Source organism: Petromyzon marinus, chromosome 1 (assembly GCF_048934315.1).
Source record: "Petromyzon marinus isolate PM22_M1 ecotype Great Lakes invasive population chromosome 1, UKy_Petmar_22M1.pri1.0, whole genome shotgun sequence".
Classification (NCBI taxonomy): Eukaryota; Metazoa; Chordata; class Hyperoartia; order Petromyzontiformes; family Petromyzontidae; genus Petromyzon; species Petromyzon marinus.
The window spans coordinates 35,358,020-35,383,355 of record NC_133667.1 but is presented as its reverse complement, the minus strand read 5'-3'; the positions used below and the strand labels follow the sequence as shown (position 1 = coordinate 35,383,355).

Genomic DNA, 25,336 nt, shown 5'->3' with positions numbered 1-25,336 from the left:
ACTCATAGACGCACAGAGGGATGCATGAAAGACAATGCAGAGTGGGAGTGTGGCCATACGATTAGCAAGGTTGGCGACGTACGAAAGACGTTCAACATACAACGCAAAATATCGACCACAGTAAACAACTGTAGTCTGTATTCTTAGTTTTTTCGGTAAAGTCACGTTGAAGGGAAACAACAAAATAATAAAAAATATATAAAACAATTAAAGATTATCACGACGTTTCGACCATAACTCAAACGGTCGTCTTCAGGTGTGTTGGTTTGCATAAATTTATTTTTAAACGGCGCATTTATTTATTTATAAAAAACGTTAGCGCCACGCGCAACGATTTGGCAGTTTATTTAGGACTAGTCCATCTATATTCTGAAAAGAGGAGGGGGGAGACGAAATTTTTTATAATGTATGCTGTTTGAAAGCCACTGTAAGCGTGAACAATCAATTAAGACCTGAAATGGTTTATCAAATCTTTCCAATGATTGCTAAGATAGAATCCATCTTCTCGGTTGAAATTGTCTCTGTGCTTGTATAAAGCACAGAGACAATTACTGCAGTCACGAAAGCTTTAAATCAAAATTTAACTGTAGTCTGTGTTCCATCAGTGAAGGAGGAAAAGCAAAACATCAAGAACTGTCTCTGTCTCTCTCTCTTTCTCTCTGTCTCTCTCTGTCTCCCCTGAAGCCCTCTCATCGTGGCCAGGAGCAGCCCTCCATGTTGGCATCGAGGCTGGTGAACCACATCGCTGCTCCTGTCATCATGCGCACGTAGGGGAGAGAACTGCTCCATACACAAAGCTGCGACCACACACGCAACACAGAGATGTTCGTTCACAAAGACACGCACGCACGGGATGATGCGAATTCAATTCACGGCCAATTCCCTCATCTCATCTCTCTGTCTATCGCTTTTCTATTCATCCACAGTTGAACGCGCGCACACGGCTCTTTAGAAGCAAGACCCAACCCTCGAATACGCTACCCCCTACCCTATCCGTCTACCCCACCCCGTTAACCTACTTCCCTACCCTACCCTCTACCCTACCCAACCCCCATACCCTACCCTACCCAGTCCCCTAACGAAACCCCCATACCCTACCCCCTACCCTACCCAGTACGCTACTCCCTACCCTACCCAGTACCCTACCCAACCCCCATACCCTACCCCCTACCCTACCCAGTACCCTACCCAACCCCCATACCTTACCCTACCCAGTACCCTACCCAACCCCCATACTCTACCCTACCCAGTACCCTACCAAACCCCCAAACCCTACCCCCTACCCTACCCAGTACCCTACCCAACCCCCATACCCTACCCCCTACCCAGTACGCTACTCCCTACCCTACCCTCTACTCTGACCTCCCTTACACCCACCCAAACCAAGATATAAACAAACCTCAACAAAAACACAGAGCGATGCGGGATTTGGAACGAGGCCGCAACTCCTCGAGTGAGCCGAGCTTGGATTTCCCCCCCCCCCCGCGCTGGCTTTTTTGTCTTGGACTGCAGAGCGATCGCTGAACGAGCTGGCGGCCACCGATTGAAAGGGGGTGGCACAGAAACAGCGCTCCGCGTGTGGGGCGAGGCGAGCGGCGGTGGGGGTGGGGAGATGTCAATTGCCGCGTGATTATAGAACAACACTCACCGAAACGTGTCGTGTTGTCTTTCTCACTTTCTAAATGTTTGGTAAAGAAATAATAACGTCCGTCCGCCCCCCCCCCCCCCCCCAAAGCCAGGTTGAACTGCGTTGTTGTGACTTGGTCGTACGTCCAACAGTGCGGCTCTCATTCATCACAACTCTGGCACAATCGCAAGATGAAGCTGCTGGTTGGAGTCACCGGCGAGACGCCGACGGCACTCAAATTGCAAATGTCGTGGTGGGTTTACTCTCCAACACACAACCGGTTAGTGTTGTACTAGATTACTACACTATACACTACACTATACACACTGCACTATCATTGTAATTGTCGTGGTGGGTTTACTCTCCAACACACAACCGGTTAGTGTTGTACTAGATTACTACACTATACACTACACTATACACACTACACTATCATTGTAATTGTCGTGGTGGGTTAATTCTCCAACACACAACCGGTTAGTGTTGTACTAGATTACTCCCCTATACACTACACTATACACACTGCACTATCATTGTAATTGTCGTGGTGGGTTAATTCTCCAACACACAACCGGTGTGCTGCAGTGGTAACTCAATTGGCACGTGCTGTTTACGTGACATACCTTGCTGATTGGCTACGTCGGGTGGTGTTGGGGTAACGACACAGTTATATTCACGCGGTCTAACCCAAAAAACAAACCTTTATCATGAATGACATTGGTAATTACTACTACTATTATTATGAATGATATTGGTCATTACTACTACTACTATTATGAATGATATTGGTCATTACTACTACTATCATGAATATTGGTCATTACTACTACTACTATTATGAATGATATTGGTCATTACTACTACTACTATCATGAATGATATTGGTAATTACTACTACTATTATGAATGATATTGGTCATTACTACTACTATCATGAATGATATTGGTCATTACTACTACTATTATTATGAATGACATTGGTAATTACTACTACTATTATTATGAATGGCATTGGTAATTACTACTACTATTATTATGAATGATATTGGTCATTACTACTACTATTATGAATGATGTTGGTCATTACTACTACTATTATTATGAATGATATTGGTCATTACTACTACTACTATTATGAATGACATTGGTCATTACTACTATTATGAATTATATTGGTCATTACTACTACTATTATTATGAATGATATTGGTCATTACTACTACTATTATGAATGACATTGGTCATTACTACTATTATGAATTATATTGGTCATTACTACTACTATTATTATGAATGATATTGGTCATTACTACTACTATTATGAATGATATTGGTCATTACTACTACTATTATTATGAATGATATTGGTCATTACTACTACTACTATTATGAATTATATTGGTCATTATTACTACTACTATTATGAATGATATTGGTCATTACTACTACTATTATGAATATTGGTCATTACTACTACTACTATTATGAATATTGGTCATTACTACTACTATTATGAATATTGGTCATTACTACTACTATTATTATGAATGATATTGGTCATTACTACTACTATTATGAATATTGGTCATTACTACTACTATTATGAATGATATTGGTCATTACTACTATTATTATTATGAATGATATTGGTCATTACTACTACTATTATGAATATTGGTCATTACTACTACTATTATGAATTATATTGGTCATTACTACTATTATTATGAATATTATTGGTCATTACTACTATTATGAATGATATTGGTCATTACTACTATTATTATGAATAGTATTGGTCATTACTACTACTACTATTATGAATATTATTGGTCATTACTACTACTATTATGAATATTGGTCATTACTACTACTATTATTATTAATGATATTGGTCATTACTACTACTACTATTATGAATATTATTGGTCATTACTACTACTATTTTGAATATTGGTCATTACTACTACTATTATGAATATTGGTCATTACTACTACTATTATTATGAATGATATTGGTCATTATTACTACTACTATTATGAATATTGGTCATTATTACTACTACTATTATGAATGATATTGGTCATTACTACTACTATTATTATGAATAATATTGGTCATTATTACTACTACTACTATGAATGATATTGGTCATTACTACTACTATTATGAATGATATTGGTCATTACTACTACTACTATTATGAATGACATTGTTCATTACTACTACTATTATGAATGATATTGGTCATTACTACTACTATCATGAACGATATTGGTCATTACTACTACTATTATGAACGATATTGGTCATTACTACTACTACTATGAATGATATTGGTCATTACTACTACTATTATTATGAATGATATTGGTCATTACTACTATTATTGTGAATGATATTGGTCATTACTACTATTATGAATGATATTGGTCATTACTACTACTATTATTATGAATGATATTGGTCATTACTACTATTATGAATGATATTGGTCATTACTACTACTACTATTATGAATGATATTGGTCATTACTACTACTACTATGAATATTGGTCATTACTACTACTACTACTATTTTGAATGATATTGGTCATTACTACTACTATTATGAATGATATTGGTCATTACTACTACTATTATGGATATTGGTCATTACTACTACTATTATGAATGATATTGGTCATTACTACTATTATGGATGATATTGGTCATTACTACTACTATTATGAATGATATTGGTCATTACTACTACTACTACTATGAATGATATTGGTCATTACTACTACTATTATGAATGATATTGGTCATTACTACTACTATTATGAATGATATTGGTCATTACTACTACTATTATGAATATTGGTCATTACTACTACTACTATTATGAATGATATTGGTCATTACTACTACTATTATGAATGATATTGGTCATTACTACTACTATTATGAATATTGGTCATTACTACTACTACTATTATGAATGATATTGGTCATTACTACTACTATTATGAATGATATTGGTCATTACTACTACTATTATGAATATTATTGGTCATTACTACTACTATTATGAATATTGGTCATTACTACTACTATTATGAATGATATTGGTCATTGCTACTACTATTATGAATATTGGTCATTACTACTACTACTATTATGAATGATATGGTCATTACTACTACTACTATTATGAATGATATTGGTCATTACTACTACTATTATTATGAATGATATTGGTCATTACTACTACTATTATGAATATTGGTCATTATTACTACTACTATTATGAATGATATTGGTCATTACTACTACTATTATGAATATTGGTCATTACTACTACTACTATTATGAATGATATTGGTCATTACTACTACTATTATGAATGATATTGGTCATTACTACTATTATGAATATTGGTCATTACTACTACTATTATGAATATTGGTCATTACTACTACTATTATGAATATTGGTCATTACTACTACTATTATGAATGATATTGGTCATTGCTACTACTATTATGAATATTGGTCATTACTACTACTATTATGAATATTGGTCATTACTACTACTATTATGAATGATATTGGTCATTGCTACTACTATTATGAATATTGGTCATTACTACTACTACTATTATGAATGATATTGGTCATTACTACTATTATTATGAATGATATTGGTCATTACTACTACTATTATGAATGATATTGGTCATTACTACTACTATTATGAATATTGGTCATTACTACTACTATTATGAATATTGGTCATTACTACTACTATTATGAATATTGGTCATTACTACTACTACTATTATGAATGATATTGGTCATTACTACTACTATTATGAATGACATTGGTCATTACTACTACTATTATGAATATTGGTCATTACTACTACTATTATGAATATTGGTCATTACTACTACTATTATGAATATTGGTCATTACTACTACTATTATGAATGATATTGGTCATTGCTACTACTATTATGAATATTGGTCATTACTACTACTATTATGAATATTGGTCATTACTACTACTATTATGAGTATTGGTCATTACTACTACTACTATTATGAATGATATTGGTCATTACTACTACTATTATGAATATTGGTCATTACTACTACTATTATGAATATTGGTCATTACTACTACTATTATGAATATTGGTTATTACTACTACTATTATGAATGATATTGGTCATTGCTACTACTATTATGAATATTGGTCATTACTACTACTACTATTATGAATGATATTGGTCATTACTACTACTACTATTATGAATGATATTGGTCATTACTACTACTATTATGAATATTGGTAATTACTACTACTACTATGAATGATATTGGTCATTACTACTACTATTATGAATATTGGTCATTACTACTACTACTATGAATGATATTGGTCATTACTACTACTATTATGAATGATATTGGTCATTACTACTACTACTATTATGAATGACATTGGTCATTACTACTACTATCATGAATGATATTGGTCATTACTACTATTATTATTATGAATGATATTGGTCATTACTACTACTATTATGAATATTGGTCATTACTACTACTACTATGAATGATATTGGTGATTACTACTACTATTATGAATGATATTGGTCATTACTACTACTACTATTATGAATGACATTGGTCATTACTACTACTGTTATGAATGATATTGGTCATTACTACTACTATGAATGATATTGGTCATTACTACTACGCGTAAAACAAACATCACAGATCTCATTTTCACATCCACTTTTCTGAACGAATGCCTTCCAAAGCCGTCTCGGTTGTGGGGTGGGGGGGGGGGAGTTGTCAGTCCATACTTCACCACGCTGGTCATTGCAGGTTGGTAAAGGTGTGTGTGGGGGGGGGGGGGTATCCACGAGTGGTTCAGACATCACTCGCCACCACTGACTTTAGCCATGGGCTGGAATCAAACTCACGAATTGACGGGTTTAGAGCGCAGGTTGCGTTACCACGGAGTGACGGGCTGACGCGCATCTCGAGCAGGAAGACCTGTAGGATTTCCCAAGTTGCAAACATTAAACAATCATGAATCTTCATGATCCGTGATCTATCCACTGCTGAATGAGGTTCCTCTGTAACACGTCTCCTTTGCTCGCGATCTCTCGCGACTCAAGAATTGACCACGACTCTCTTCCACGGTGACCGCCTCAACCTTTGGCGACCGCTCCGTTCTTCGTCTCGACCACCACCCCACCTAGCCACGTGACCTTAACTACGTAGATGTGACCTCTACTAGCCTCGTAATCTCTCTCTCTCTCTCGCTCGCTCAACCTCGTTTCCATCACCGTCTACCGCTCTCCTCTCTCTTGTGTTTTTTACGATCAGAGGAAACAAGAAGATGCTCAGTGTAGTCGGCACTTTGCTTCGTTCATCATTTCGGTTTTTTTGTTGCAATGCTTTGCTTTATGTGCCCCCCCGCCTCTTTTTAAATGAAAGATTTCACGAAAGATTTCACGCGCTGCTCTCCTCTGTCTCCCCTGTCTCTCACAGTTGTCTCTCTCCGTTCTATATCATCTATCCTGCACCTCCGATTAGCACGGTTGGCTACGTACGGTGCGAAAGAAGTTCAACATACATACCACTCTCAACTCTCGTCTCTCTCTATTCTCGATCACACTCCTCTCTCAATCCCCGCTGTCCCTCTCTGATCTCCACTTTCCCGCCTCCCTCTCTCCCCTCCCTCTCTCCCCCCGGTTGTTGCCACCCCCTCCTCCCGCCCACCCCTCCCCCTCTCTCTCGCTCTGCCAGGGAGAGTGCTGCTCGGGGTGGTGGTGTTGAGAGCGCAGCTGTCGTCCGTAATTCGATGAAAATGAACCACGAGCCACGAGATCGCTGAGCTTCCGATGTGATGGAAGCGCAGGCGAGTGTGAGGGCTGGGGGGGGGGGGAGGAGGGGGTGGGGAGAAGGGGGGGGGGTCAATGTTAAGGCGAAACTGAACATCTTAAGAGTCACGGTGGCTGGATGTTAACTACCTCGCCTGGTATACAGGAGGTCGCGGGTTCGATCCCGCCCCTGACGCCTGCTGCTGTATATTTGGAGTTTGCGGTGTCTCCCTCTCATCATCATCACGGTGGCTAGGAGATGTTAACCACCTCGCTCGGTATACAGGAGGTTCGCGGGTTCGATCCCGCCCCTGACGCCTGCTGCTGTATATTTGGAGTTTGCGGTGTCTCTCTCTCCCCGTGGTCGCGTGGATTTTTCTCCGGGTCCTCCGGTTTTTTCCCCCTCCACATTTAGAATGAGCATGCGTTTAGAGTATTCGGCTGCTATAAATGTCCACACGATGATCAGTCACTTCATTAAGCTATCATTTGTGGCCAGACTTAGCAGCAGGGGTTCCGGAAAATCTGGAGTGATTTGGCGTCCTGTATGTGTGTATATTAAGGTTAGCTGATTAAGATTTATCGGGGTGGGGGGGGGGGAGAAGAACTCAAGAAGAGACCAGGAGAGTCTTAGTTTACCAGAGTCTATGGGTCTGTATGTCTGTCTGCTGGTTTTCTTGTCTGCACACCGCTGTGAATGAGTCTGCCCGACCTTCGACCTGCGTCGCTAAGCTACTGCTATCGCTGCTCGCAGCGAAGAGGAGCGAGGGTAGGGACGGGGAACGACGATGGGGAGGTGGGGGGGGGTGCAGGTGGGGGGGTGAGGAAGTGTAGGGAGCGGGGAGGAGGGAGGAGGTAAGAGAGCAATGCCAGGAGGAAGAGGAGGGAAAGGGGAAATGTGAAACAGGAGAAGGGGATAGGAGCGCTCGGGTCAGAGCAGAGGTTATGAATGGAAATAGAAGCCGAGACTCAGAGCGGCGGGAGGAGAGGGGGGGAGTGGGGGTGGGTGGAGGATGCGGGGTGGAGGGGGGGGTTAGTGGGGGGGATGAGGGGTGGGGGGCATTGGGAGCAGCCGTTGAGAGGAGACAAAGGCTCACTTGGGGAGTTGACAGCTCCCAGCGGCCACGGGTCGTGTTCTCGTGCGAGGGGCAACGTTGGTTTTGGGGGAGTGTGGGGAGAGCGGGGGAGGGGGCGATGTTGGAAGGGATGCGTCGCTCTTTTGCCACCGTCCGTACTTTTGTATTCATGCAAGATAATGAAGGGGAAGGCGTCCAGGAGGGCGTCGAGTCTGGTTCCGTTTAAGACCCGCGGCGAGAAGGCGACGTAGCGGCACGAGTCGTTTCGCCCAGGAGGTTTTGTCGCGATGCAAGCCGTGCAGGTGACCCGGCTGGATTGTAATTCAGGTGACCCGGCTGGATTGTAATTCAGGTGACCCGGCTGGATTGTAATTCAGGTGACCCGGCTGGATTGTAATTCAGGTGACCCGGCTGGATTGTAATTCAGGTGACCCGGCTGGATTGTAATTCAGGTGACCCGGCTGGATTGTAATTCAGGTGACCCGGCTGGATTGTAATTCAGGTGACCCGGCTGGATTGTAATTCCATCGCAGGATCGTCGAGGAGGCGGCGACGGCTTCGGGAGCCTTCATATCCAGCAGCAGTGGATTTGACCCAAAGGCTGATTAGAACGATGATAGACTTACCGTGCGTGGGAATTGCGAGATCCATACTGCACTCTAATTACAATGGTCAGGAGGGAGTGCCAGGCATGCGGGGCCAGAATAGACAAAGATTCGACCGCGCATGCTTGGCAGCTTTCAAATCAAGCAGCGTGGCTGTGACTTGTCCAGCCCTCACCATGCTGGTGCCCAAAGCGACGGGTTGGGGCTCCCCTTGACATCCACCACGTTTTCAACAACGGTGTTAAAGGACAAACACTCATTTAAAACGCGATAAAAAATGTAAAAAAATGAAAATGAACTCATTTACGTTTCAAGTTTATTTTAATGTAATTAGAGCGGCAATGCAATGCTGCGAAGAGGTAACTACGGGAACTGTAGCGGCTGAATTTTGCGACGATGGAGCGCCCCTACACCGACAGCGTTGAATGTTGGAGACCGTGAGCGTAACGACCACGACGTGGATTCGGCAAGAGGAGCGCGCGATAGCTGTGAGCCTCCAGGTGCGACCGTGCGAGACAAATCACAATACTGGGGCCCCACGTGACCGATTGCTGCCCCCCTCCCTGAGCCGACGATAATGACGCCACGACGCCGCTGGGCTTGTCAAAGCCATGGCGGTGAAATGTCACGGCTCAATCACCACAAGAAGGAGCTTGACTTGGTGCTTGCAGTTTTTTTGTTGTTTAATATTGTTCTTATTATTATTATGGTTATAGGGTTAATGGTCGGCATGAGGTGAGCCACGGCGGTTTTAGCTGCCGTCCGTGCGTAGGTTTGCTTGGCTACGCTGGCAGTCGATAAAGATCGAGGGCGCAGCGCTGAGATTTGCTCACTAACGCCCACTGTCTTTGTTTGTTTTTCTGGAGACAATATTTGACAATCACTCAAATAAAAAAAAACTAAAATGATTCTTCCCAACCAGCGGTGGAAATTCCACATTCTCATGGCGCGGGGTGGGTGCAAACCAAAGTAACAAGAAGAGCCATTTTCGTTTCATATTTCGGGACAAAATTCAATATCTCAAAAGCCACAAACGCACCGTGGTGGTGAATACGAGACGGTGGTCCCGAAATAAAACAAAGGTCACGAAGCGGCAGTCTTTGAAGAGCCGCGGGATTGCCGACCCCCTTCCACAGCGGGATCAGTCTTGCGCAGAGTACATCGGCCGTTGCCTTGCCACGTTTTTTTGTTGTTGAAATATTTTATTTGTATTTCATCGATCCTGGATACATGACGATGATGGTGCCGCTGATGATGACGACAACGATGGACCAAGCGGATCATCGGGCCACCGAGATTTTTGACCCCCGTGACCCTGGAGACGGCGCGAGTCGCGATGTTCTGCGACCGGAAGTGATAATCATCACAAATCATTGCAAACGCGTTACCGTTAAATTTCCGTTTAATCGGTTTAATTAGGGGTGGAGTAATGATATTTAGTTTTTTTTTTCTCTCTCTCAAACCAAATCTCAGCAGCCGTCCTCATACTCTATGGTTCTATTGGGTAAAGTCACGTAGGTAAAAAATTAAATAACAAAAATCACGACGTTTCGGCCACAACACAAGCGGCCTTCATCAGGTGAAGGGACGAGACTGTCTGGAGGACAGCGCTGAGAGTCTCGTCCCTTCACCTGATGAAGGCCGCTTGTGTTGTGGCCAAAACGTCGTGATTTTTGTTATTTTATTTTTTACCTACGTGACTTTACCCAATAGAACCAAAGAGTATGGATCCTTGCAGTCACGAAAGCTTGAAATCTAGAGCCGTCCTCATGCCAGCCATGCAAACAGCCATCATCACTCGATGGCTCCCCGTGACCCTTTACCGGGAACCCCGAGAAAGGGGCAAGGACCGCCCCCCCCATCTAAAATAAAAGATCGATACTCCATTACATACTCCGTCTCCCTCACCCCTCCCTCTCCATCTCTAGCCCCCCCCCCCACACCTTTCTCTCACGCACCTCTGGAAGTTCGCCAGCTTTGGTTCAAGTACGCGTGACTCCCGGCCGATGGGACACTGAATGTGGAAACCGGTACCGGAGTTCGCGCTCGCGTTGAACCAGTGCTGCCATAATCGTGCCCAACCCCCCCTGCACTCATTAAAGGCTTAATTGAATCAGAATCAGAATATTTATCTATATCGGTTGAATCCGATTAACTATAAAGCTCTTTTTCACAGATGTCCGATTGACCTAGGCGAGGCCCAGATCCAGTTCAGATGTCACTCATCAAAAACACAAATACAGAGATTCCACATAAATCCATACAGGCTGCTGGGGCAAGTGCTGTTTGCGAGCACCTAATAAGGCCGGTACGGTACACAAAGGGGGCAGTGACCAACACCACGCCCGGCCGCCTTTGTTTCTTCAATTGTTGTTTATACACCGCCCCAGGTTGAGTCAATCTAGGGGAGGCCCATTATCGGTTCATATAATCGGCAATGTTATTTTATCGTGAGCGGGAATCGAACTCGCGTCGCCGAATTTCGTAACGTCAGTGGCGCTAACCACTGTGCCACCGCTCCCCGCTCACATGCACACACCGTTTACACAGTGGACTCTCTCACGGTTCCGTGTCTTAGCGTCCGTGAGAGGAAGCCCTGAACACTAAACCCCCATTCTCTCTCTCCACGCTCACTCTCCCCCACGCTCTCCCTCTCTCTACCACGCTCTCCCCCCACGCTCCTACCTCCCACTCTCGCCTTTGTCAGTCGCTCTCTGCGCGCCTCGCCTCATTCCTCGAATGTGTTTATGGCCGCGCTCATCAATTAGCGCTCATCATCATCACTGCCACCGCCGCTGCGTCACCTCCCCGTCCACAACTCGCACGCGCGCTGCCGTGCAGCGCATTGGCAGCCTCGGTGCGGCGACGGCGGCGTGGCGAGCGCGCCGCACCTCGCACCAAGCCACGGCCAAGTTCGATTGCCTGCCCAAGACCTAAGCTGACATCCGTGGCGAGTTGTGTAAGAACAGCACTGCCGCAACCCCTAACCGCTCGGCGACCGGCGCCGGTGAGTGTGGTGGGAGGTGGTCAAGGGGAACCGCGATTTTGAAGAACGCGGTTAGCCGGGAGGGTCATTTGCTCGCCCCGGTGTCTAACCGGGTACTGACAGGCGGCGCACCGTGAACGCTGGATGATACATAGCCACCAAGCCAGCGTGGTGAAGTATGGCCAAACGACACTCTGGCCAGCACTCTACCTCGCTGAGTCAGTACCGTGTGTGGTGAGGCATGGTCAAACAACTACCACGACCGACACGGACTGCGGTGGGGTGGTGGAGGGGAGGGCCTTCATCCAGCAGTGGATTGACAAAACGTGCTGGCTCGTTCATTACAGATTCAACCCATTGCCCCCCTCCCCCCCACCTCACCTCTCTCTTCTGTCGCTCTCTCTCGCGCCAGGGAGGATCTGCCCCACCGGTACTTACGCTGCCAGCGGCACAAACCAATGTCCCGCCTTTTGGGGGACATCTTCAGGAAACTGGGGGTGCCCTTCTACAACAGCAGCTTCGTATATGGGGTGGTGCTTTACCTGGCTAACAAACGCCATGACCTCGCCAACTTCGCCTGTGTTCAGGCGAAGATGGCGGTGTACAGGACGAAGAAAAGGACGCTGCAAGGTGACACTGACGGCTGCTCTGTGCTGCTTCCAATGTTCAGAAGCCTGCTTAAGGCGCGGCTCCGGCTGCGGCACGCCACGTACCACACACACGTGTCGGTGATGTGCAGCGCGTCTTCTTCGAACGCTTGGGAGCCAGAAAAGCCCCTCTCTGTACCCTCATGTTCACCTTCTGAAGCGCTCGCTCGTCACCGTGGCGTGCGCGACGAACACCACCACCACCACGTGAAATCGTGTTGTGTGCGGCGTGTTTAGCGCCACAGCGCGTGGATTTATTGCTTTTGTTATTTGTGTTGCTGGTGACTTTGTGTATTTCATATCGGAATCGCCTCCAGTGCTGTTGCTGCTGGCGGCAATAAAAGTTGTGTAAAAGTCTCTCGCTCTGTTATTTTTTTTACGATCAGAGGAAACAAGAAGATGCTCGGTGTAGTCGGCACTTTGCTTCGTTCATCATTTCGGTTTTTTTTTCAATGCTTTGCTTTATGTGCCCCCCTCCCCCCCCCCATTTTTTAGATGAAAAGTTTCACAAAAGATTTCACGCTCTGCTCTCCTCCTTCTCTTTCTCTCTCGCTCTCATTCGATTAAACGGGGGGGGGGGGGGGGGGTGCGTGTGAGAAGCAGCCGATTTGAAATTAAGCCGCCGCCTCGTCTCTCGTTCGTACACCGAGCGCGCGGATTCTCGCGTCTCGCCTTCGATTCCGCGCATTAGCATCGCGATTATCATTCTGCAGCGAGCGCTCCCGATCTCGCTCGCAAGCACGCACTCATTATCCAAATCAGGCCCCTCTCCGCTCGCTCTCTCTCTCTCACCACCAAACGCCGCCGCCGCCGCAGCAGCAGCAGCCTTCTTCTCCGGTAATGGTCCTAAGGGAGAAGAGAGGAGAGGGTGGGGAGAGGAGGGGGGTAGGAGAGAGAGGGAGGGAGGGAGCAGGCGGCACTTTCATTTACAGCGACGTCGGCGAGTAGAGGGAGCGAGCTGCGAGAAACACGCGGCGCCACGCGCTCGTGTGTGTGTGAGTGTGTGTGAGTGAGTGTGTGTGAGTGTGTGTGAGTGTGTGTGAGTGTGTGTGTGAGTGTGTGTGAGTGTGTGTGAGTGTGTGTGTGAGTGTGTGTGAGTGTGTGTGTGAGTGTGTGAGTGTGTGTGAGTGTGTGTGTGTGAGTGTGTGTGTGAGTGTGTGTGAGTGTGTGTGTGAGTGTGTGTGTGAGTGTGTGTGAGTGTGTGAGTGTGTGTGTGAGTGTGTGTGTGAGTGTGTGTGTGAGTGTGTGTGTGAGTGTGTGAGTGTGTGTGTGAGTGTGTGTGTGAGTGTGTGAGTGAGTGTGTGAGTGTGTGTGTGGTAGTGTGTGAGTGTGTGTGTGAGTGTGTGTGTGTGAGTGTGTGTGTGTGCACGGGAGCGGTGGTGTAGCGGTTAGCGCGCTGCGCTATGAACCTGGCGACCCGGGTTCGATTCCCGCTCACGGCCAACACCAGTGACGATTATCTGAACCGGTCCCGGGCCTCCCCTAGGTCGACTCAGCCTCAAATGAGTACCTGGTGCGGTGTGTAAACATTGCCACTAGGGAGACAAAGGCGGTCGGGCGTGGTGCTGGCCACCCACCCCCTCGTGTACCGTTCCGGCCTTCATAGGTGCTCGCTAACAGCACTTGCCCCTACAGTCTGTTAAGGCTATATGGGGGATCTTTGTTTTATCTTTGTTGTGTGCACGTGAGTGTGTGAGTGTGCACGTGTGTGTGTGAGTGTGCACGTGTGTGTGTGAGTGTGCACGTGTGTGTGTGAGTGTGCACGTGTGTGTGTGAGTGTGCACGTGTGTGTGTGAGTGTGCACGTGTGTGTGTGAGTGTGCACGTGTGTGTGTGAGTGTGCACGTGTGAGTGTGCACGTGTGTGTGTAGTGTGTGTGTGTGCACGTGTGTGTGAGTGTGTGTGTGTGAGTGTGCACGTGTGTGTGTGCACGTGTGTGTGCACGTGTGTGTGTGAGAGTGTGCACGTGTATGTGTGCACGTGTGTGTGCACGTGTGTGTGTGAGTGTGCACGTGTGTGTGTGCACGTGTGTGTGTGCACGTGTGTGTGTCTGCACGTGTGTGTGTGTGCACGTGTGTGTGTGAGTGTGCACGTGTGTGTGTGCACGTGTGTGTGAGTGTGCACGTGTGTGTGTGCACGTGTGTGTGCACGTGTGTGTGAGTGTGCACGTGTGTGTGTGCACGTGTGTGTGTGTGCACGTGTGTGTGTGAGTGTGTGCAGGTGTGTGTCTGCACGTGTGTGTGTGTGCACGTGTGTGTGTGAGTGTGCACGTGTGTGTGTGAGTGTGCACGTGTGTGTGTGTGAGTGTGCACGTGTGTGTGTGTGAGTGTGCACGTGTGTGTGTGCACGTGTGTGTGCACGTGTGTGTGTGAGAGTGTGCACGTGTGTGTGTGCACGTGTGTGTGTGCACGTGTGTGTGTGTGCACGTGTGTGTGAGTGTGCACGTGTGTGTGCACGTGTGTGTGTGCACGTGTGTGTGTGAGTGTGTGCAGGTGTGTGTGTCTGCACGTGTGTGTGTGTGTGCACGTGTGTGTGTGTGAGTGTGCACGTGTGTGTGTGAGTGTGCACGTGTGTGTGTGGGGGGGGGGGTAGGGAGCGGTCGTGTGGCGGTTAGGGGCCAATCACTGAGGAGGTACGCAAAAATCTGTCAAAACTTGACCCCTCCCCCCCTCCCCGTACGCATAACGCGTACGGGGAGGGGGGTGGGTGTGCGTACGTGAGTCAGTGTGTGTGTATGTGTGTATGTGCGTGTGTGCGAGTGGGGAGCGGTAGTGCAGGGATTAGCGCGCTGCGCTACGACCCCGGCGACCCGAGATCCCGCGTGGTGCTGGCCACCCACCCCCTCGTGTGCCGTACCGGCCTTCATAGATGCTCGCTAAGAGCACTTGCCCCCTACAGTCCGTCTTACGGAGATGAAGGCAGCGGAGGGCAGAAGGAGCGACGCTCATAACAACGAGCGGTGCCGCCGGCAGATAAAACGCAGCGAGTTGGCACCGTGAGGAGCACAGCTGGTGCATCGGCCAGCCAACAACACAGTCGGTTAACACGCGGCACCTGGGTCTGTTCCGCGACCTCCTGCTAGCAGCGAGCCTGGCACAAGCGCCGTGGTGACGCTACTTACTGGCCAACGGCGAACCCGGGTGCCCGAGTTCGATTCCCGCTTACGGCCAACACCAGTTACGATTATCTGAACTGGTGCTGGGGATCCACCCCCCCCCCCTAGGTAGACTCAGCCTTAAATGAGTACCTGCTGCGGTGTGCGAACAATGGCTCCCGGGAGACAAAGGCAAGCGGGCGTGGTGCTGGCCACATCACCAACTCCTCGTGTGCCGTGCCGGCCTTCATAGGTGCTCGCTAACAGCACTTGCCACAGCAGTCTGTGAAAGGCAATACGGGGGATCTTTGTCTTTGTATGTAATCATGGAGGCGCGCGTCTGTTAGTCGAAGCCTTGAATGTTAATCCGGTGCACGTGTTCCGATCAAGGTTCTCCCCATCTCGCTATTCGAAAGGAGACGAAGGGAGAGAGAGAGAGAGTTAGAGAGAGCAAATGAGGAGAGGAGGAGGAGAAAGCGGGGGGGTGGGGGGGGGTGGAGATTACGGCCGAGAAAGAGCCGGAGGCTGGCCGGGCCAGGGCACAGCTGCCACGCGCGTTACGCAGACGATGGAGAGATAACGCCGCTCAAAAACATGAACTTCTCCACCACACCTCCCACCCCATGCCACCCCCCACCATCCCTCATACCACCCCGTCAAGCTGCATAGCCATACAAACTACAGAGGCGTCAGCGAGCACGTGCGAAGGTTGGCAGAGCGCGCGAGGGGGTGATGGTTACACACCGCACCGGGTGCTCGTTTAAGTCCTAGTCGACCTAGAGGAAGCCCAGGAGGCTGGAGGAGGCTGGAACACAGATTGCCGGGTTCGTAGCGCATTGATCCTAAACCTCTACGTGACTGCTCCCGCACAAATACAAAGATCCCCGTATAGCCTTGACAGACTTTTGGGCCAAGCTCTGCGAGCGAGCCCCTATGAAGGCCGGCACGCTACGCGAGGCGGTGGGTGGCCAGTCCGTAACTACACACACGCACACCTACACACACGCACACCTACACACACGCACACCTACACACACGCACACCTACACACACGCACACCTACACACACGCACACCTACACACACGCACACCTACACACACGCACACCTACACACACGCACACTTACACACACGCACACCTACACACACGCACACCTACACACACACCTACACACACGCACACCTACACACACGAGCACGCACCCTGTTCGTATATCTGGCTGCACCCACCCTCATTTGAGCCGAGATCCAGCCGAGACTTGATGCCTGCATAGAACAGCGGCAGTTGCTGCCAGAAGATCTCCCCCCACCCCTGTATCACCCCCCCCCTCCCTCCAGCCCCTCCCCAGCTCCCTCCCCCATGACTACCTCCAACCCCCGAACCCTCTCAGCACCGCCAGCCTAACACCGCTCCGCGCCTCCTTCCCCCGCAACATCGCTCCACGCGGCTCCCTCTCACGCGCACCACTCGCCCGCCCGCCCAGCTGACTCCTCACCCGGTTGCTGAACGAGGAGGTTACGAGGCCGCACTCATTGCACGCGCACGCAAAGTGCCCCCCGCCACGAATGAACCGCGGTGCCTCGTTGATCTCGTCAAGCAGCATCAACAACCCTCACGCGACACTCCGGCGATCATCCTCGCATCAGCGGCAGCGGCGGCGGCTTCCTGGCTGGGGTCATCGAACAAAGGCGGCGGTCACCGCATCGCGTGGCGCTTTCAGATGCGCTTCTGCGGCCGTCTGGAACGCTCTCCCTTCCGATGTTAGCAAACCGCTGGAGCTACGCGCTTTACCATCTAAACTGGAAACTCGTTTCTTTAGAACTGCTTTTTTGTGATTCGTTTGTTATCCTTTCCCCGCACCTTCGATTAGCGCGGTTGGATACGTACGGCGCGAAAGAAGTTCAACGTAAATGCATCCTCATCCTCCCCGTCGTCGCGACCTCCCCCGACTGAGCGCAGCCGGTGGACGAGGAGAGAGAGAGAGGTCACCATCGTCACATCATCACCACGATCCATGGGCAGATAGCCCGTGGGTGTCCTCTGCGCATTTCGTCATTTATCGGCACTACATTACAGTCAAAGTTTCATCAGCAACCTTTCGCCCGACCCTCCTCCTTTGTTTTGAACCAGGCTTGGGATTTGGCTCAGTTGTCCCCGAGGTGGAGTTAGGGGGAGAGGTAGGAGAGGGTAAGAGATTCGTATGTGTTGTTGTTGGTGTTGTAAACTGTCAACTGAAACAAGAGCGAGGCCGTCACGGGAATCACTGTCACCGCATGCATGAGATGGCCCGGGGGAGGCGCAGGGAGACGGGGGCATCCCCCCCCCGCCCCCCGTCCCCTCCCGCCTCCCCAGAGGTCAGAGACGCTGAGCCGGCATCGCTGATAAACCCCTGGGTTCGAAGCCCGCGTGGCAGCCGCCTGTGATGAAACGGGCGTCGCTATGAAGTGAAGACTGCAGTCCAGCAACACCCATGGCTTACACAGAGAGACCCATAGACTCACACAGAGACCCATAGACTCACACCACAGACTCATAGACTCACACCAGAGACCCATAGACTCACACCAGAAACCCATAGACTCACATCAGAGACCCATAGACTCACACCAGAGACCCATAGACTCATAAAGAGACCAATAGACTCACACCAGAGACCCATAGACTCACACCAGAGACCAATAGACTCACACCAGAGACCCATAGACTCACACCAGAGACCCATAGACTCACACCAGAGACCCACAGACTCATAAAGAGACCCATAGACTCACACCAGAGACACACAGACTCACACCAGATACTCTTAGACTCACACCAGAGACCCATAGACTCACACCAGAGACCCATAGACTCACCGCAGAGACCCATAGACTCACACCAGAGACCCATAGACTCACACCAGAGACCTTTAGACTCACACCAGTGACTCATAAAGAGACCCATAGACTGACACCAGAGACCCATAGACTCACACCCGAGACACATAGACTCACACAAGAGACACATAGACTCACACCAGAGACCTATAGACTCACACCAGAGACCCATAGACTCACACCAGAGACCCATAGACTTACACCCGAGACACATAGACTCACACCCGAGACACATAGACTCACATCAGAGACCCATAGACTCACATCAGAGACACATAGACTCACACCAGAGACCCATAGACTCACACCAGAGACCCATAGACTCACACCCGAGACACATAGACTCACACAAGAGACACATAGACTCAGACAAGAGACACATAGACTCACACCAGAGACCCATAGACTCACAGCAGAGACCCATAGACTCACACCCGAGACACATAGAGTCACAAAGAGACCCATAGACTCACACCAGAGACTCATAGCCTCACACCAGAGACCCATAGACTCACACCAGAGACCCATAGACTCACACCCGAGACATAGAGTCACAAAGAGGCCCATAGACTCACACCAGAGACTCATAGACTCACACCAGAGACTCATAGATTCACACCAGAGACCCATAGACTCACATCAGAGACACAGATTCACACCAGAGATCCATATACTCACACCAGAGACACATAGACTCACACAAGAGACCAATAGACTCACACCAGAGACCTATAGACTCACACCAGAGACACATAGACTCACACCATAGACCCATAGACTCACAGCAGAGACCCATAGACTCACACCCGAGACACATAGAGTCACAAAGAGACCCATAGACTCACACCAGAGACCCATAGACTCACATCAGAGACACACAGACTCACACCAGAGACCCATAGACTCACACCCGAGACACATAGACTCACATCAGAGACCCATAGACTCATAAAGAGACCCATAGACTCACATCAGAGACACATAGACTCACACCAGAGACCCATAGACTCACATCAGAGACCCATAGACTCACATCAGAGACACATAGACTCACATCAGAGACACATAGACTCACACCAGAGACCCATAGACTCACACCAGAGACCCATAGACTCACACCCGAGACACATAGACTCACACAAGATACACATAGACTCACACCAGAGACCCATAGACTCACAGCAGAGACCCATAGACTCACACCCGAGACACATAGAGTCAGAAAGAGACCCATAGACTCACACCAGAGACCCATAGACTCACACCGGAGACCAATAGACTCACACCAGAGATCCATAGACTCACACCAGAGACCCATAGACTCACACCAGAGACCCACAGACTCACACCAGAGACCAATAGACTCACACCAGAGACCAATAGACTCACACCAGAGACCCATAGACTCACACCAGAGACCAATAGACTCACACCAGAGATCCATAGACTCACACCAGAGACCCATAGACTCACACCAGAGACCCACAGACTTATAAAGAGACCCATAGACTCACACCAGAGACCCATAGACTCACACCACAGACCCATAGACTCACACCGGAAACCAATAGACACACACCACCGACCCATAGACTCACACCAGAGACCCATAGACTCACACCACAGACATATAGACTCACACCAGAGACCTATACACTCACACCAGAGACCCATAGACTCACACCAGAGACACATAGACTCACACCCGAGACACATACTCACATCAGAGACACATAGACTCACATCACAGACCCATAGACTCACACCAGAGACACGTAGACTCACACCCGAGACACATAGAGTCACACCAGAGACCCATTGACTCACATCAGAGACCCATAGACTCACACCCGAGACCCATTGACTCACACAGAGACCCATAGACTCACACCAGAGACCCACAGACTCACACCAGAGACCAATAGACTCACACCAGAGACCAATAGACTCACACAGAGACCCATAGACTCACACCCGAGACCCATAGAGTCACACGCAGAGTCTATGGGGGTCGCCTATCTCCCCTCGCTCTGTGTCTGACCCCCCCGGCACTCGCCGCGCCGTCTTCTGCTGCTCCGCGCCCCTCGTGTCCGTCTGTCGACGCTGCCGAGTCGCGCTCCGCTGGGCCACTTCCGCTAATTGCCGCAATTTTCGCTCCGTTTGCAAAATCCGCGTTCCCTTTATGTGGTGCCAAGCAATAGCTAAGCCCTCCCCATCACTGCCACAACAACAACCACCACCACCAGCAGCAGCCCGATCCGTTCTCTACGCCTCCCCCACCCACCCCCAACACCACCCCCCTCCACCCCCCCCAGCCTCTCTACCCCTCACCTCGCATCGCCTCTCCCCGTGTCTCCGAGCCGAGACGGGAAATGTCAAACACATTACGCAGGTCCCCAGACACTGAGCGCCATACATATTCATCTTGCCCCGCGGATAGCCAAACCCTCGCCTCCGTGTCACCCCCACTTCCCCCCCCCCATTTCCCCCGCACACCACAGCCCCCCCCACCACCTCCCCCACTCCCGACAGCTCCCCCCACCACCACCACCACCACGCCGCGCGCACTACAAAGACAAATATCCCCCGTGTAGCCTTGAACAGAGTGTTGGGGAAAGTGCTGTTAGCGAGCACTTAGAGGGACAGATGCTGCTTCGCGTGATTTGGCCGAGTAGCCGGCCGCGTTTGTTAGCGAGCACCTATTAAGGTCAGTACGGCACACAAAGCACCACGCATGGCCGATTCTTCCGCCCATCGCCGATGTTCTGCACGCCGCAGCAGGAACAGTCCTTTGTTTGTTTGTTGTTGTTAAGGCCGAGCCGACCGACGGAGGGGTCGGTTCAGACATTGCAACTCGCGTCGCCAAGTTTGTAGCGCGGTCCACTGCAGCTACCGATCCATCCACGGACGCAACAACCGAACCAACAACAACAACCGAACCAACAACAACCGAACCAACAACAACAACAACAACCGAACCAACAACAACAACAACCGAACCAACAACAACCGAACCAACAACAACCGCCGTGGCGGTGGCGTCACTAAGGCGCTTGTGCCAGGCTAGGTGCACCTTGAGGCCGGCACGTGAAGTGCCGAAGGCTCGCTGCCAGCAGGAGGTCGCGGAACAGACCCAGGTGCCGTGTGCGTTGACTGACCCAGTGGGCTGGCCGATGCACCCACCAGCTGTGCGCCTCACGGTGACAACTCGCTGCGTTTTATTCGCCTGCGGCTTTGCTCGTTGTTATGAGCGTCGCTCATTTGCCCTCCATCTGCAAAAGACAACATCCCCCTCGTGTAGCCTTAACAGATTGTTTGGGGCAAGTGCTGTTAGCGAGCACCTATGAAGGCCGGCACGGCACACGAGGGGGTGGGTGGTCAACACCACGCCCGGCCGCCTTTGTCTCCCCAGTGGCCATGTTTACACACCGCGCCAGGTACTCATTTGAGGCTGAGTCGACCTATGGGAGACCCTGGACCGGTTCAGATAATCGTCACCGGTGTTGGTCGTGAGCGCGAATCGAACTCGGGTCGCCGGAGTTCGTAGCGCAGCGTAGCGCTAAGCGCTCGCTACACTACCGCTCCCCCCACCTACCGCCATCTCAAAGCAAAGACAAAGATCCCCCGTATAGCCTAAACAGACAGTTGGGGCAAGTGCTGTTAGCGAGCACCTAAACAGGCCGGCACGGCACACGAGGGGGGGGGGGGGGGTGGGCGGCCAGCACCACGCCCGGCCGCCTTTGTCTTCCCCGTGGCAATGTTTACACACCGCACCGGGTGCTCATTTCCGAGCGCGCACACACGCCGATCCTCCCACCCTCTAACGCTTATCCCCCCCCCCCGTCCCCCCGCGCTCCCCCTCTGTCGGTGTTGTCGGTTCAACACACGGAGCACTAACAGCGCCTTCAAGCGCCCGCGCTGAATTATCAATGAGCGGCGGCGAGGAAGTGCGATAGCAGAGGCCGCCCGCGATTCACTCCGCGCTGATCGCCTCGCTCTGCATTATTCACGAGAAAGAGCGAGCGGGGATTGGATGATGCGGGCGGAGGGGGGGTAGAGAGGAGGAGGGGGAGGAGGAGGTGTGAGGCTGTGAGCGTAGTCGTGTTGGAGGTGGTGGCGGGGTGTTGGGGGGGGGGTTGGCATGCTGCGGTGCTGTCGATGGTTGGGGCTGGGTATAGGAGATGGATGGGAGGGACGGAGCGAGGCACGGAGGGAGGGAGGTTTGTAAGGAGCCAGTGGAGGTGTGTGGAGGAGGGGGGTAGGGATGGGAGTCGGGGTGTAGAGGGATGGGTGGGTGTGTGGAAGGGTTGAGTGCTATGGATTCTGACAGCGGAGGAACGAGCGGGAGGAGATAAAGGGGTGGAGGTATCGGGAAGAGAGAGAGAGAGATGTGGTGGGGGGATGAGGGAGAGATGGTGGGTGGGGAGTGGAGGTCTCGGGAAGAGAGAGAGATGTGGTGGGGGGATGAGGGAGAGATGGTGGGTGGGGAGTGGAGGTCTCGGGAAGAGAGAGAGATGTGGTGGGGGGATGAGGGAGAGATGGTGGGTGGGGAGTGGAGGTCTCGGGAAGAGAGAGAGATGTGTGGGGATGAGGGAGAGATGGTGGGTGGGGAGTGGAGGTCTCGGGAAGAGAGAGAGATGTGGTGGGGGGATGAGGGAGAGATGGTGGGTGGGGAGTGGAGGTCTCGGGAAGAGAGAGAGATGTGGTGGGGGGATGAGGGAGAGATGGTGGCTGGGGAGTGGAGGTCTCGGGAAGAGAGAGAGAGATGTGGTGGGGGGATGAGGGAGAGATGGTGGCTGGGGAGTGGAGGTCTCGGGAAGAGAGAGAGAGAGAGCGAAGGGCTTGACGGGAGGCTGTGGGGGCTGAAGTTCTCAGCCCCAAGTCCCGACTGCGAGCAGCAGCAGCAGCGGCACGACGGGGCGTGACACACGCAGAGGCATTGTCTCGCCACGGGACTGGGGCAACGTGCGCGCCTAAGTGCCTTTGCTGCTAAGTTTCGCTAACGTTGTTTCGCGTGCAGGTGACCCGGTGTCCGGGGGTGGTGTGCGGGGGTTGGGGGGGGATTGATAGTGGCCGCGTCAGAGACACCGAGCGAGTCGGTGGTGGGGCTACGCACGTGGCCTGTGATCCAGGATTGGAAGCGCAGTGCACACGCATCGCCGCTCCACCGACACTCAAACTCAGACGCACACGCACCGCGAGAACCTTTCACAAAGACACAGAGACCCCGTGTAGCCTTCAACAGACTGTTGGGGAAATCTGCTGTTTGCGAGCACCTACGACGGCCGGCACGGCACACGAGGGGGTGGGTGGCCAGCACCACGCCCGGCTGCCTTTATCTCCGTACGGGGAAATGTTTTTACACATCTCACCAGGTACTTAATTGAGGCTGAGTCGACCTAGGGGAGGCCCACGACCGATTCAGATAATCGTCACTGACATTGGCCATGAGCGGGAATCGAACTCGGCTTGCCGGGTTCGTAGCGCACACAAACGCACGCGCACGCACACCGACGCACGTGCACGCACGCACGCACGCACGCGCACGCACGCACGCGCACGCACGCACGCACACACGCACGCACGCGTGACAATCCCGCGCCGTGACCGCGGGGCGCGCTGCCCGCTGCAGCTGCAAGCGATTTGAGTAACAACGCTGGGCCGCGCGGGGAGTCGTCTCGAGCAGAGCCAAAGATAGCACGGCGAGGGACGGGGGGGGGAGCTCTGTCAGCGACAGCTCCTCACCCCCACCCCCCCCCCCAAGCACCCCCCACCCCAAGCCACACTCTCCCCCCTCTTACTCTATGTCCCCTGTCTCTTTCTCCCGATCTCCCCAGTCTTTCGCGCGCTCTCTCCACCCTTTATCTCTCCGTCTCTCCCATCTTTCGCTCTCTCTGTCTCTCTCTTCCAGTCGTGATCATCGCGTTACCAATCTCCCGCAAACTCCCCCTTCTCTGTATCTCTCCCAGCCTCCCTCCTGCTCCTCTCTTTCCCTCTCCAATTCTCCCGCTCACTCTCTCCTCTCCTTCCTATGCCTCGCCCGTCTCCAGCTTTCTCCCCCATCTCCCTCCCTCTCCCGTGTCCAACCCACACTCTAACTCACTCTCCCCCCCTTCTCTCTGTTTCTCCCTCTCGCTGATTCCCTCTCTCCCGCTCTCACAGCGCCCTTGTTAGGAAAGTCCTTGCAACGACATTCCTAATATCGCCTGCGAACACTTGGAGGCACCCGCGCCCGCAAGGCGCATTCCCAGCAGCAGCAGTAGCGGTGCTGCTGCTCCTGCTGCGGTGTTTGAGCTCTTGCAGCGCGGGACGCGGGGCGTTGTCTGCAAAGATGTAACCCCCCCCCCCCCCCCCACACATTTGGCAGAAGCACAAATTATTAAATGAACTCAAAGCATTTCGTCAATGACATAGTACAAAAAAACAACAATAAGTAAAAAATATTCATACATTAATAGAGGGGTTTTTTTTTGGGGGGGGGGGGTGGAGTTAGATCGTGTAAGTTACGTTATCCATACTGCTCTATTATG

The 25,336-nt window shown here is 50.4% G+C and overlaps 2 long non-coding RNA genes across 2 annotated transcripts; one reads left to right on the top strand and one right to left on the bottom strand.

The window, feature by feature from the left end:
- Positions 1-1,338: 1,338 nt before the first annotated feature.
- On the top strand, positions 1,339-7,565 carry LOC116940739 (uncharacterized). Its single transcript, XR_004402586.2, has 3 exons — positions 1,339-1,453; positions 1,780-1,880; positions 7,449-7,565. It is a non-coding gene; the product is annotated as an uncharacterized LOC116940739 (long non-coding RNA).
- Positions 7,566-9,505: 1,940 nt separating this feature from the next.
- LOC142924781 (uncharacterized) lies at positions 9,506-16,530 on the bottom strand. The gene is made up of 2 exons (XR_012941849.1): positions 16,083-16,530; positions 9,506-13,682 (listed from the first exon to the last, which is right to left on the bottom strand). It is a non-coding gene; the product is annotated as an uncharacterized LOC142924781 (long non-coding RNA).
- Between the last annotated feature and the right edge of the window lie 8,806 nt (positions 16,531-25,336).